The sequence below is a fragment of the Acomys minous genome, assembly GCF_964271855.1.
Source record: "Acomys minous genome assembly, chromosome: 9".
Lineage (NCBI taxonomy): Eukaryota > Metazoa > Chordata > Mammalia > Rodentia > Muridae > Acomys > Acomys minous.
In genome coordinates, this window is record NC_140490.1 from 112973266 (window position 1) to 112985270 (window position 12005).

At 39.7% G+C, this 12005-nt stretch overlaps 1 long non-coding RNA gene across 1 annotated transcript; it reads left to right on the forward strand.

Moving 5' to 3' along the window:
• The first annotated feature begins 2375 nt into the window (after positions 1 to 2375).
• LOC311604747 lies at positions 2376 to 11779 on the forward strand. Its single transcript, XR_014781647.1, has 3 exons — positions 2376 to 2604; positions 3207 to 3350; positions 11342 to 11779. It is a non-coding gene; the product is annotated as an uncharacterized lncRNA (long non-coding RNA).
• Positions 11780 to 12005: the final 226 nt, after the last annotated feature.

The following is a 12005-nucleotide window of genomic DNA, read 5'->3' on the forward strand; positions in this document are numbered from 1 at the left end:
CAAGCTGGTTAGTTCTAGCTTCGTTCAGAACGAGCACCTGGCTTTTATTATCCCAGTGTAAGATACACACATTTCTTTTCATGTTTAACTGTTTTTAAATGTAGGTTATTGGGCTATCATCAGCACTACCCCATTTCCAGGAAACAGATACAGTGCCTGCGTCTTTGACATTCCAGTCTTCGATATATACATGATGGCTGGCTTCACTCCAAGCCCCTAGTGTTGAAGGCCAACAACTATAGGTGAAGGATGCGTTAGCAGCACAGTGCCGGAAGAGCCAAGGAAGCAGGGTGCTTTAAGCAGTAGGGTAGTTACATCAAGTCTGCCTCAGCAACAAAGGGGAAAAAAAACCAGCTAAAATTTCCCACAGGGTTCAACACAGGTTTATTATGAATTTTCAATTCAAATATCTTTCTTTAAAAAAAAAACTGTTCCTGAAACAATCACAGGTTTTATAACTGGGGGAAACATAAAGGTTCCCATAGGGAAACAGAATGGGTGAAAAAAAATATGTTTCATTATTATGTCTTAATTTGAATGCTTGCTTCTGAGAATAAGAAGGGAAATTAGGTTTGATGATACTTTGTAGCTACAAAAAGATTTGAGATTTTTGTAGGATAATTTGTAGTTATTGCCAATTATCCTGGGAACCTAAATTCTGGATCCTGTCATTTCTGACCAAGAGGTTCTGCAGAGTAGTAGCTCAGTAGGAATGCCTTGTGAGGTGCATGGGACCTCACCCCAGCCTATAGCACATGAGCTGTGGACAGTCCCACCTGCAGTCCGGGAACCTTAGAGTACTCACACACATGCAGAAATGAGGGCATTATGTGGTCATGACTTCAGATGGATGCTGATATGAAGGAGAGATAAACATGTTTTTGTTGTTGTTGTTGTTTAGATCACAAGTGGGGGATGAGAAAAAGACTTGTGAGAGAGCAGGCGATGTTTATCCCCTTAGAAGTCGAACCACCATGTGGGGGAGATTGGTTATTAAGCAGCTGAAAAACATCCTTGAACAAACGCTGAGAGGAGGTACAAGTGTGAGTCAAACAAGAGGCGGGGCCTATGGAGACTTAGGATAGTTTTGGCTGTTCATCGCTCCATTTCGAGACGCTCCTAGAGAGAGCTGCTCCAGGGAAGGCTTTGGGCTCTGGGCTCCGGCTGAGGTTCCTGGTTCTGCTTGCTCCAGGTTCCATCAGAAGAAATCCTGCTGACTATGACAGAATCGTTCCTTGGAACTGATATCCTTATAATTTCATTATTGTATTCTTTAATCTTCTTTTCCTATTGTTTAGGTTAGTCAGGTTATAAGTGAGGTACTCTTGGTTAATAAGTTCATAATAAAATATATTTGTTAAGAAAACTGAGCCTACAATGATAGGCAGGAACCGTGAGATGGCAAGCAAGATGCCTTACTCTTCTTGATATTTCTTCTTCTCCCCTCTCTTTATGTGCAACATGTGTCTTAATTTCCCTACTGGGAAGTCTTTTCTAATTTCATGATCTATATTAGCGGTTTACAACCTGTTGGTCATGGTCACTGTGTGGGTTGAATGACCCTTTCACAGGGCTTGCCTAAGACCATCAAAAAACACAGATGTTTACATTGTGATTTATAAAAGTAACAAAATTACAATTATGATGTAGCTATGAAAATAATTTTGTGATTGGAGTCACCACAATATGATGAACTGTATTAAAGGGTCACTGCATTAGGAAGGCTGAGAACCGCTGGTCTAAATTAAGAATTTATATTTCAATAGAATTAAGGCCTCTTGGCTTCCAAAATAAGTTAAAAGATCTTCAAAGAACATTTATCATTTTGTTTCAGCTTCCTCCCTGACAAAGACTGTTCGCCCTTAGAACTATTTTTTTATTTAATGAATTTATTCAAATTACAACTCAGTTGTTATCTCATCACTTGTATCCTCCTGTTCCTCCCTCCCACCCTCTTTCACCCTAGGTCTATGACCAGGGGGGACCTCCTGCCCCACTGTATGGTCATAGGCTATCAAGTCTCATCTTGGTAGCCTGCTTATTCTTTCTTTGAGCACCACCAGGCTCCCCACCAAGGTAACTGAACTCATTTCCTATAATAATGTTATAGGTACAGCCTGCTTCTAAAAATGTTCTCAATGCCATTCAACTGTCCTGATCGTGCCATACTGTAGGTTGGACCCAGAGGCAAAGTAAATGAATGTCACTTATGATGTGAACTTTCAAAGGACTTTGAATTTTCTATTGCTCACGTTGTTTGGGCAGGGGCGGGGCTTAGACTTCCATATCTCTGTTCATCATCAGGTGAAGGAAAGACAAAAACCTGGAGGCAGGAGCTGCTTACTAGTTTGCTCCTCGTGTCTTGCTCAGCCTGATTTCTTATGGATCCTGAACAATCTGCTCAGGGATGACCCCACCCACAATGCACTGGGCCCTCCCACGCCAATCACTAATTAAGAAGATGCCCTACAGGCCTATCTATGGGGTGAGCTTATTGAGGCATTTTCTCAACCGAAGTTCCCTCCTCTCCAGTGACTCCAGCACAAAGAAGAATTGTCTTTCAGTGTTTCCAGATGTGTGAACACATCTTCACAACACCATGAAGTAAGTGCTACTGAAGGAGCTTCTGCATGGAAAATTTAAGGGGGCTGACTAGGATCACCTGGCTAGTCAGAGTGGAACAGAGTTGTTTTTTTAATTTTTAAACTTCTTGGCCACCTGTTTGAACGTCCTGATAAAGTAAGTTTTGATGAGCATCTCAAACAGTAAGGACCACATACAAGGGACATTTTCATCAGTTGGTTGAATTGTGTCCCCCAGATTCTAGCTCATAAGTATGTAAGTCTTGTTATAATTGAAAGCTTAAAATGAGTACTGCACTTGCCAGCACATTGATTGAAAGTTTGTGAAAGACTTAGGGACAGAGAACCTCCAAGTAATGAATGCTGATGTTTGTGCTGCTGGATTGTAAATATTTGTCATAAAATACTGTGTAAAATATGCAATCATTAAGCCAGCACCTCAAAATAGATCACAAAATTATTTATTTGATTGGGTGGGAAATATCAATCATCTTGACATATGCAAAACTAGGGATGGGAAAGTTAAAAAAAAGAGGCTTTATAGTATAGCAAAAAAAAAAAAAATGACTATGAAAAAAAAAACCACTATGCCAGTAACTCGGACTATTTAATCTGCTGTTATAGGTCACGGTAGATATTGTGCCTTAAACAGCAAGTTCTATAGGCTAGGAAATCCATTGTGGAGGCACTGACATTTTTGGATCTGTCAATGAAGAACCAGTTTCCCACATTACAGACTGTCATCTTCTCATTGTAATTTCCCAAGAGGTAAGTGTGAAGACGATTTCCTGAAATCCCTACAATAGGGTTCCAAACTCATCTAGGAGAGCTTTGTGCTGATAGCTGCCTGCATTCAAAGGTGGCTGATACCATGACCTTAGGAGTTATTGCTTCAACTTGCATATTTATGCAAACCACAAATGTCTACCAACCTCAGCTTTTTTACATTAAGTTCTTGGGAGTTGGATGGAGACATGTTAATAGAGTAAACTTCTTACCAAACAAAATGGAAATGTAAACTCATCAGGTAGGGATATGAATTGATCTAGATCCTAGTTGATCAGTGGGTGGTTTTGCCTGCAATGAATAATTAGGTTGTTAACTATTATGTACCATACTGTTGTGCTCTCCACAGCAGTATGATGTAGCTAATTTTGAAATACTTCAAGGTAAAGTAAGGCAAGTTAAATGAAGAATAAGATCTAAAAGGCAGTGCTAATTCATATTCCTAATTTCATTTTACTCTGATAGAGCATAATAGAAAATTTTGCATTTAGTAATACAGGTTAAAAATCAATTTATTTAGAGACAAATTAAAAATCAACTTGTCTAGAAACAAAGATAACGAGACTTCAGTTATTATAAAAGTACTATAAGCATTTTTATCCAAAAAGCTTAAAAATAAATCTATATTTGTTCAATATTTAAAGTTAAGTTACAATAAAAAGTAAATCATGTTTAATGTATGTCTTTTATGACATCAAAAATGGTGTATAAAGAAAGCATGACATTCAAGAAATATTTGAAGAAGCTTGCATCAAGCAAACATTTATAATGCAATGATATATGAAACCCTAGTATCTTAATACTTAAGTAAAAATGTGTAATCCAAAACATTTGGCTGGACTTTCAAACATAATTTGTTTGAAGGCCAATACTTCAGCATTACAAATGTCATTTACTTATATATTTGTTCACTCTAATCCATAAAATAATATACTAATCCATAAACATAAGCAGCATCCTAGACTATAAATTTGGAGATATATACTATTATTTTAAACTCTTAGATTGAATTCACTGCATCGTCTTCTATATATCATCTTACTGTAAAATATACTTCTCCTGGGGAGACACATAACACACACACACACACACACACACACACACACCACCACCACCACCACCACCACCACCACCACCACACACCTATGCACACCGTATAGGTATCCCACAGCAAATCAAAGTACAGATACCACCAAAGTTCAACGTGCTAAATCAATGAGTTTTATTTGGGATACTTACAGGAATATGGATGAAGGATCACTTACAGGAGCAGAAATGACTCAAAGACAGCTGTATCACAAAGCTCACTCTAGCATGGGTGACAGCTCACACTACGCAGCCTGCAGGTGGCTCAACAGGTTACAGAATGCCCTTTCAAGAAGTTACAGTGTCCTTTCCTGGTAACTCAGCTGGCTGAATCCTCATCTCTGCCTCTTTTCACCTTGGCACTTCTGAGAGTCTTCATGCACTTGGCTTGTCTGAATGCAAGAGAAAGGCTTTTAGAAAACGTTCACTGTTTACTCATGAGAGGGAGAGACCTGATGAATTCAGTCAGTTCCAAGAACTTCTTGAAGCTATTTGAGTTATTTACTTTTCTGTCTTAAGGGACTTCCTGTCAGGGTAGAATGTTTCAAGGACAGAAGAAACTGCTAAGTAACACTTCCATATCTCAAATTACATTAGGATTAAATACACACAGTCATACAAAAATTTCAAAATCTAATAAGGCAAGCTACTACCTGATTTCAGCCTTCTAAAAGTGTTTCATATTCATTGGACAGCTTTTAAAATTGTACGTGTATATTGCAATTACATAGATGTACACACATTTGCGAAATCATTTCCAGTTCAACATTTCTATTCTGTGGCAGCGTAAGCATAGAGTTACGTCTTCCTTCGGTAATACTGGGGGAAAGCCATCCATGCACATCTCGTTCCCTTAGCTAAAACTATTCGAGTTCTTTCTACGCTTCTAAAGTGAATATAGAATAATGGATGTGATTCAATTATTGAGGCATCTTGCAACTTGGATTGTGTAAATATCCTTCAGCTTATTCTGTCTCAGAGAAGCAGTCTTTCCTTGACAGGGAATGCCAACATGCTTCTGTAAATGCAGGTGGAGGCAAGCCCCAGAAACCATTAAAATCTCTTGCCAGGCAGTGGTGCTGCACGCCTTTAATCCCAGCACTTGGAGGGCAGAGGCAGGTTGATGGCTGGTGAGTTCGATGCCAGCCTGGTCTACAAAGCTAGTCCAGGACAGCCAAGGCTACACAGAGAGACCCTGTCTTGAAAAACAAAACAAAAAAACAAAACAAAATCTCTTCATAGAGAAGCACCCTCAGTTTTACAGTGCCAACATATGTGATAAAATACCAAACCAAAAGTAACTTGGGGAAGAAAGTGTTTATTTCATCTTATAGTTTATATCTGATAATCTGGGAAAATCAGAGAAGAAATGAAAGTAAACAGGAGCAGATGCACTGACTAACGTGAAGGGTGATAATTATTGACTAGCTACTGATGACTTCCTCAGTCTGCCTTCTTATGGTACCCAGGACCACCAGCTCAGAGATGGCATTGCCCGCAGTGAGCTGGTCCATCCAACCCATCAGTCATCATTCAAGAAAATGCCGTTCTTGTGGGGGAGGTGTTTTCTTAATTGAAATTAAGATGTCTAAAGGAGTGAAGGACTCTAATTTTTGTCAAAGGTAAAATAAAACTTGCCAGTGCAACTGACTTCTCGTTATCTTGACACACAAACGTATTGCTACTCAACTACAATCTTTATTTTCTAATTTGTTCCCAACATGGCATGTTAACATTAATGACAATGTAACAACCCAACACTTAAAAATGTCCCGAGTCCCTGATAATTCAATATTTTTAAAAGTGCAGTCTCTTTAAAACATCTTAAGTCTCTCTTAGATTTCAAAGTCCCGTGATATTGGCATCTCCAAATACTGAGTTCTCCACTGTAGCTGGCCTGCACATTCAGCAATATCTTCTCCAGGGCTTTACTCAGGAACATTGCCTCTTCCACATAGTGTCAAGCCTCAGCGTCTCTCTATGATCCCTTTAGTTCTGGAGTTTCTACTTGAACTGCAGTCTTCCATGCATTAATGGCCTCTCCTGGAAACTGAGACACATTACCAAGTTTGGCTGCTGCACAAGGTTCAGCATTAGACAGCTCTAGACAACGTATCTGTGTTCTGGCCCCGAGGAGATACTCCCAGGTTTCTGATATTCAGTGATGCTGGTCTTTCGTAATCACAGCTGCTTCTTCAGTCCCAGGTGACCAGCATAAATTGGCCGACTAATGCAAGTATTTCATGTTAGTGGTCCCGTTCTGTTTTGTAAATCATTACTAATTCTACCACCCCAACTACCCAGAACCATAGATCTTAAATTTAAAATGACATGTAAATGTCCCTGGAAAGTCTTTTCTTCTCTCTGAAACTTTACAAGCCTGGACTCTATTGTCTGTATTGTTCTCAGCACTGTTTTCCAGGCTCCCAAAATAGTTCATTAAGCTCTGAGAAATAATCAGATTTTCCCAGTCCAAAGTTCCAAACTCCTTCCAAAAACCTCTCCCAAAAACAGTTAGGTCTGTCTCAGCAATATCCCCCAAACCTGGCATCAATATCTATCTTAGTTAGGGTTTCTATTGCTCTGTGAATAAATCATGGTTGATAATAATTTAGGGAGGAAATATATTTTATCTTATAGCTTGTAGTCCATCCACCAGGAAAATCAAGGCAGGAACTCAAAGAAGGAAGTAGAGGCAGTGGACTGATGAATAGGTTGAGAAGGAGTGAGACTTACTGGCTTGCTTCTCATGGTTTGCTCAGCCCTACTTTCTTTCTTTTTCTTTTTTTTTTTCATGATTCAGTGTTTTATTTTATTTTATTTTATTTTACCATTTTTATTAATTTATTCATATTACATCTTGATTGTTAGCCCTTCCCCTGTTTCCTCCCATTCTTCCCTCCTTCCCACTTCCCCCCTTCTCCCCTCCCCTATGTCTGTGATTGAGGGAGACCTCCACCCCCTATATATGCTCTAAGATTATCGAGTCTCTTCTTGGTAACTTGCTATCCTTCCTCTGAGTGCCACCAGGCCTCCCCATCCAGGGGACGTGGTCAGAAAAGGGGCACCAGAGTTCATGTGAGAATCAGATCTCACTCTCCACTCAATGGTGGAGAATATCGTGTTCGTCGGCTAGGTCTTGGTAGGGGTTCGAAGTTTACTGCCTATTTCTCCTTGGCTGGTGCCTTAGTTTGAGGAGGACCCCAGTCTGCCTGTCATAAAGTTCTTCTTGTAGGTTTCCAGGACCCTGTGGGTCCTATTATTTCTCCCTTCTTCCATGCTACTCTCATCTAAAGTCTCAATAGGATGTCCTCTCCTCTGACCCACTTTCTTGGTAAGTAAGGTTTTTCATGGGACGTATCCCTTGGACTAGTGTTTTGATATAAGTGAGTATATACCGTTTGTCTCTTTTTGCTTCTGGGTGAACTCACTCACTATGATAGGCATCAGAGAAATGCAAATCAAAATGACACTGAGATTCCACCTTACACCCATCAGTTTGGCTAAGATCAAAAACTCAAATGACACCACATGTTGGTGAGGATGTTAAGAGAGAGGAACACTCCTTCACTGCTGGTGGGAATGCAAACTAGTACAACCACTTTGGAAAGCTATCTGGCGTTTTCTCAGAAAAATGGGAATAGGGCTTCCTCAAGACCCAGCTATCCCACTCCTTGGAATATACCCAGAAAATGCCCTACCACACAACAAGGACATATGCTCAACCATGTTCATAGCTGCTTTATACACAATAGCCAGATCATGGAAACAGCCTAAGTGTCCCTCAGTAGAAGAATGGACTAAGAAACTGTGGTACATTTACACTATGGAGTATTACTCAGCTATTAAAAACAAGGAATTCCCGAAATTTGTGGACAAATGGATTGACTCAGCCTACTTTCTTATGACATCAGACCAACAGAATAGGGAAAGCACATCTCCCAGTGACCTGAGCCTTCCAACATAACTCATCAACCACAAAAATGTCCCATACGCTTGTTCAAACCTGCTTGGGACACTTTTTCTCAGTTGACATTTCCATTTCCCAAATGATTCCAGCTTGTATCCAGTTGGCCTAAAAGTAGCTCTCACAAGAAAAGCCTTCACAATAATGACCAAATCTAAAGTGCTATTTTACCATAACTTGTTAAGTGAGTCATAGAGAATGTAAGACTTTCCCTTGACACAAAACAACATATGTATGTGTGTGTGTGCATGTGCATGCATGTGTGTGTGTGTATGTCTCTGTGTGTGTGTGTGTGTGTGTGTGTGTGTGCGCGTGTGCATGTGTGTGTAAACCTTTGCATGATTCCCAAATTTAAAGTATTTTTCTTCTGTTCCATTGTATGGTTCCTCCCACACTGATTACCAGTCTTTTAAAAAATGATAATCACACATCCTTATAGTGTGAACTTAACTATATGAGATTTAACTATAGTTTTCTGGAGTTATATGTATGAGATTTATGCTTATTTGAGATCCGAACAAGTAAAAAGATTGAACAATAAGACATGATTGTAAAGAGGGAGGCAAAATTAAGTGCAGAGGAAATTGCTTTATTGGTTGAGCTATAGCTGGCATCTCACTGCTAAGATTCAGATTTGATGGTCTTTTGGAGCAGATTTCCGTGTGATATGAAGAGAGATAGGAAGAATGAAGCTCAAAATAGAACCTTATAAAAATAGGGGACCCACAAGCAGATGTGAAAAATGGAGATGACATCATTGATGCATCCCATAGGAAATATGCTGGGGAAAGTAGCAAATATCAGCTATCTACATTCTATTTGCAGAAGCAGCATAGGTCATCAGAAACGTAAACATACACACATACACATTCAACTCTTAATTAACTTTTACTGATGAATATAATAGTGAGGGGAAAAAATTAAAAAAAAATAAAATTCCATTTGTTTTTTTGTTTCTTTTCTTTTTTTTTACTTTTCTTTCTTTTGAGTTTTCAAGCTGCATTTTTCTCTTCAGCCTGTCTCTTGTGAGTTATAGTTGGCAGTGGATTCATTCTGAGATTAAACGAGCCAAGCCAAGACCATTAATTATGGCTAGCTTCCATTCATTCTTCATTCACAGCGTTGCACCGAGGGTCATGTTTTCATACCAGGAAAAATGCAACTGCAGAAAAGCAGGGAGACGTTCATTAGCAAAATTCTCATAAATCCCCTGACCTGTGTGCCCAGTAACTTTACAATATAAAAAGCATAGCTACAAAATAAATGAAATCCTAGCCTTGCGTGATACTTTTTGCACACCAGGGAGAAACCAGGAAGTCATTATATTTATTGACTATTCTTACCTTTTCACATCATAGCCAGTACATTCAAGGAACACATGTGAATACTTCTGCTGGGTTCATTTTATGTTTCCGTGTTTGAGATATATTAAAATAATTAAGTTTCCCTACTTAAAAATTATATATCTACTAGTTTAGTTTTATTTCTTAATTGTAAATGTTGATCTAAAATATTCACTATAGTTAATATACTTTAGTTCTTTTTCCATTTTATATTATAATTTATTCACATCACATCCCGATTGTAATCCCCTCGCTCTTATCTTCCTGTTCCCACCCTCCCTCCCTCCTCTTCTTCTCTATTCCCCTCCCCTAGACCTCAGACTGAAGGGAAGCTCCTCCTCCACCATATGACCATAGCCTATCAGGTCTCATCTGAATAGCCTGCTCCCCCTTCCTCTGTGTTCCCACAGGGCCTTTCTGCCAAGGGGGCAGTGACCTTGACTGTAAAATAAAATTTCAAATTTATTTAAAGATACAAGCCTATTTATTTGGATTTTCTTTGAGTGAACTAATTTGAGAGACACCGAATATTTAAAATACAACAAAAGTGTAGAAGTTAATTATTGTCAATAATATAGTATAAAGTATAATCCTATTTAAGGATTGATTTATAGAGAACTGATCTATCTGGTTTCTGATCCTCCACAAATGGCTATAAATCAAGTTTTGAAGTAGAACTGATACAAATAAAATAGCTTTTCACATGACAACATTTTTCCCCGGTAAATGCAAGCATTCTTGTAGGATAAATAATGAAAATCTTAAGTCACTTTAGTGCACAAACTGTCATCTTGCTGCTTATTTACTGCTAGTGGGAAGAACGCATCATCCGAGGATCTTAGCATTAAGTACCTTACTGTCCTCACAGATTTACTGACAGGTCAGGGGTCGGCATGTCTCATTTGGAGTGTCATGCAGATGAAATCACACAGTGGTATTGCCCTCACTTACAAGTGGACATCAGCTGTAAAGATAATCATGTTACTATCCACAGACCCAGAGAGGCTAAGTAACAAGGAAGGTTTGAGGGAGGAGCACAAGGATCTTACTGAGAAGGAGAAACAGAGCAGATATTACAGATGGAAGGGGGGGTTCCTGGATGGGGGTAGCATGGTGGGTATGGGGATAGGAGGGATCAGGTGGGGGTTGATGGAGCGTGAGTACTGGGAGCCACAACTTGAATGGTCGCAGGGGGCGGGGGAAGTTGGTGGTGTCACATCTGTGGGACAAGCTAGAAACCTAGATCAATGGAAACTCCCAGGAGGCACTGAGGGTGACCCCTAGTTAAGGCTCCTAGCAATGGAGGCTATAGAGGCTGAACTGACCATCTCCTGTCACCAGGCAAGATTTCCAATGGAAGGATTGGAACACCAACCAATCCCATAAAACCTCTGACCTACAATTTGTCCTGCCTGCCAGATGTGCTGTGGTGGTGGGGCAGAAGTTATGGGTTCGTGACCCATGCCATGAGAAGGTTGCCACCCTTGACACTGCCCGGAAGGCCAAGAGCCAGAGAACACAAATGGGAAGAAAACATTAATGAAATGATTCCTAACGCTATTCTGTTTTACTTATAGATTGGCTTCTAGCCCAGTTGTCATCAGAGAGGCCTCAGCCAGTAACTGATGGGAAAAGATGAAGAGACCCACAGCAAAGCTTGAGGAATCCCTCAGAAGAAGGCTAGGAAGGATTATAGGAGCCAGAGGGGTCAAGAAACCAGAAGAAAACACAGGAATTAACTAATTTGAGACTCACAGAGACTGAACAGCCAGCCAAGAAGCCTGCATGGGATGACCTAGGACACCCTCTGTGCATTGGTTACAATTGTGTAGCTTGATCTTGTGGGACTCCTAATGGTGGGAACAGGAATCACCTCTGATTCTGTTGCCTTATTTTGGGACATTTTCCTCCTACTGGGGTGCAGAGTTTTACTGCAACTTGATATGTCATAGATGGTTAATATCCAAGGGAAGCCTGCTCTTTTCTGAAGAGAAACAGAGACAAAGTAGAGAGGGGTCAGGAGGCAGGGATTGGGAGGAGAGAAGAGAGGGGAAACTTTGGTCAGGATAAATAAAATTAAATATGGAGGGATAATAATTAAACTTTCTGAATAATTAACCCCATGTATAGTAAGCTAATTGAAAAAAGTTAAATATAATTTCCCTACAAAGTTGACATTGATCAGCCATGATTTATATCCATTATCAACAAATGTATAGTAAAGGAGGCATAGAAAATGTT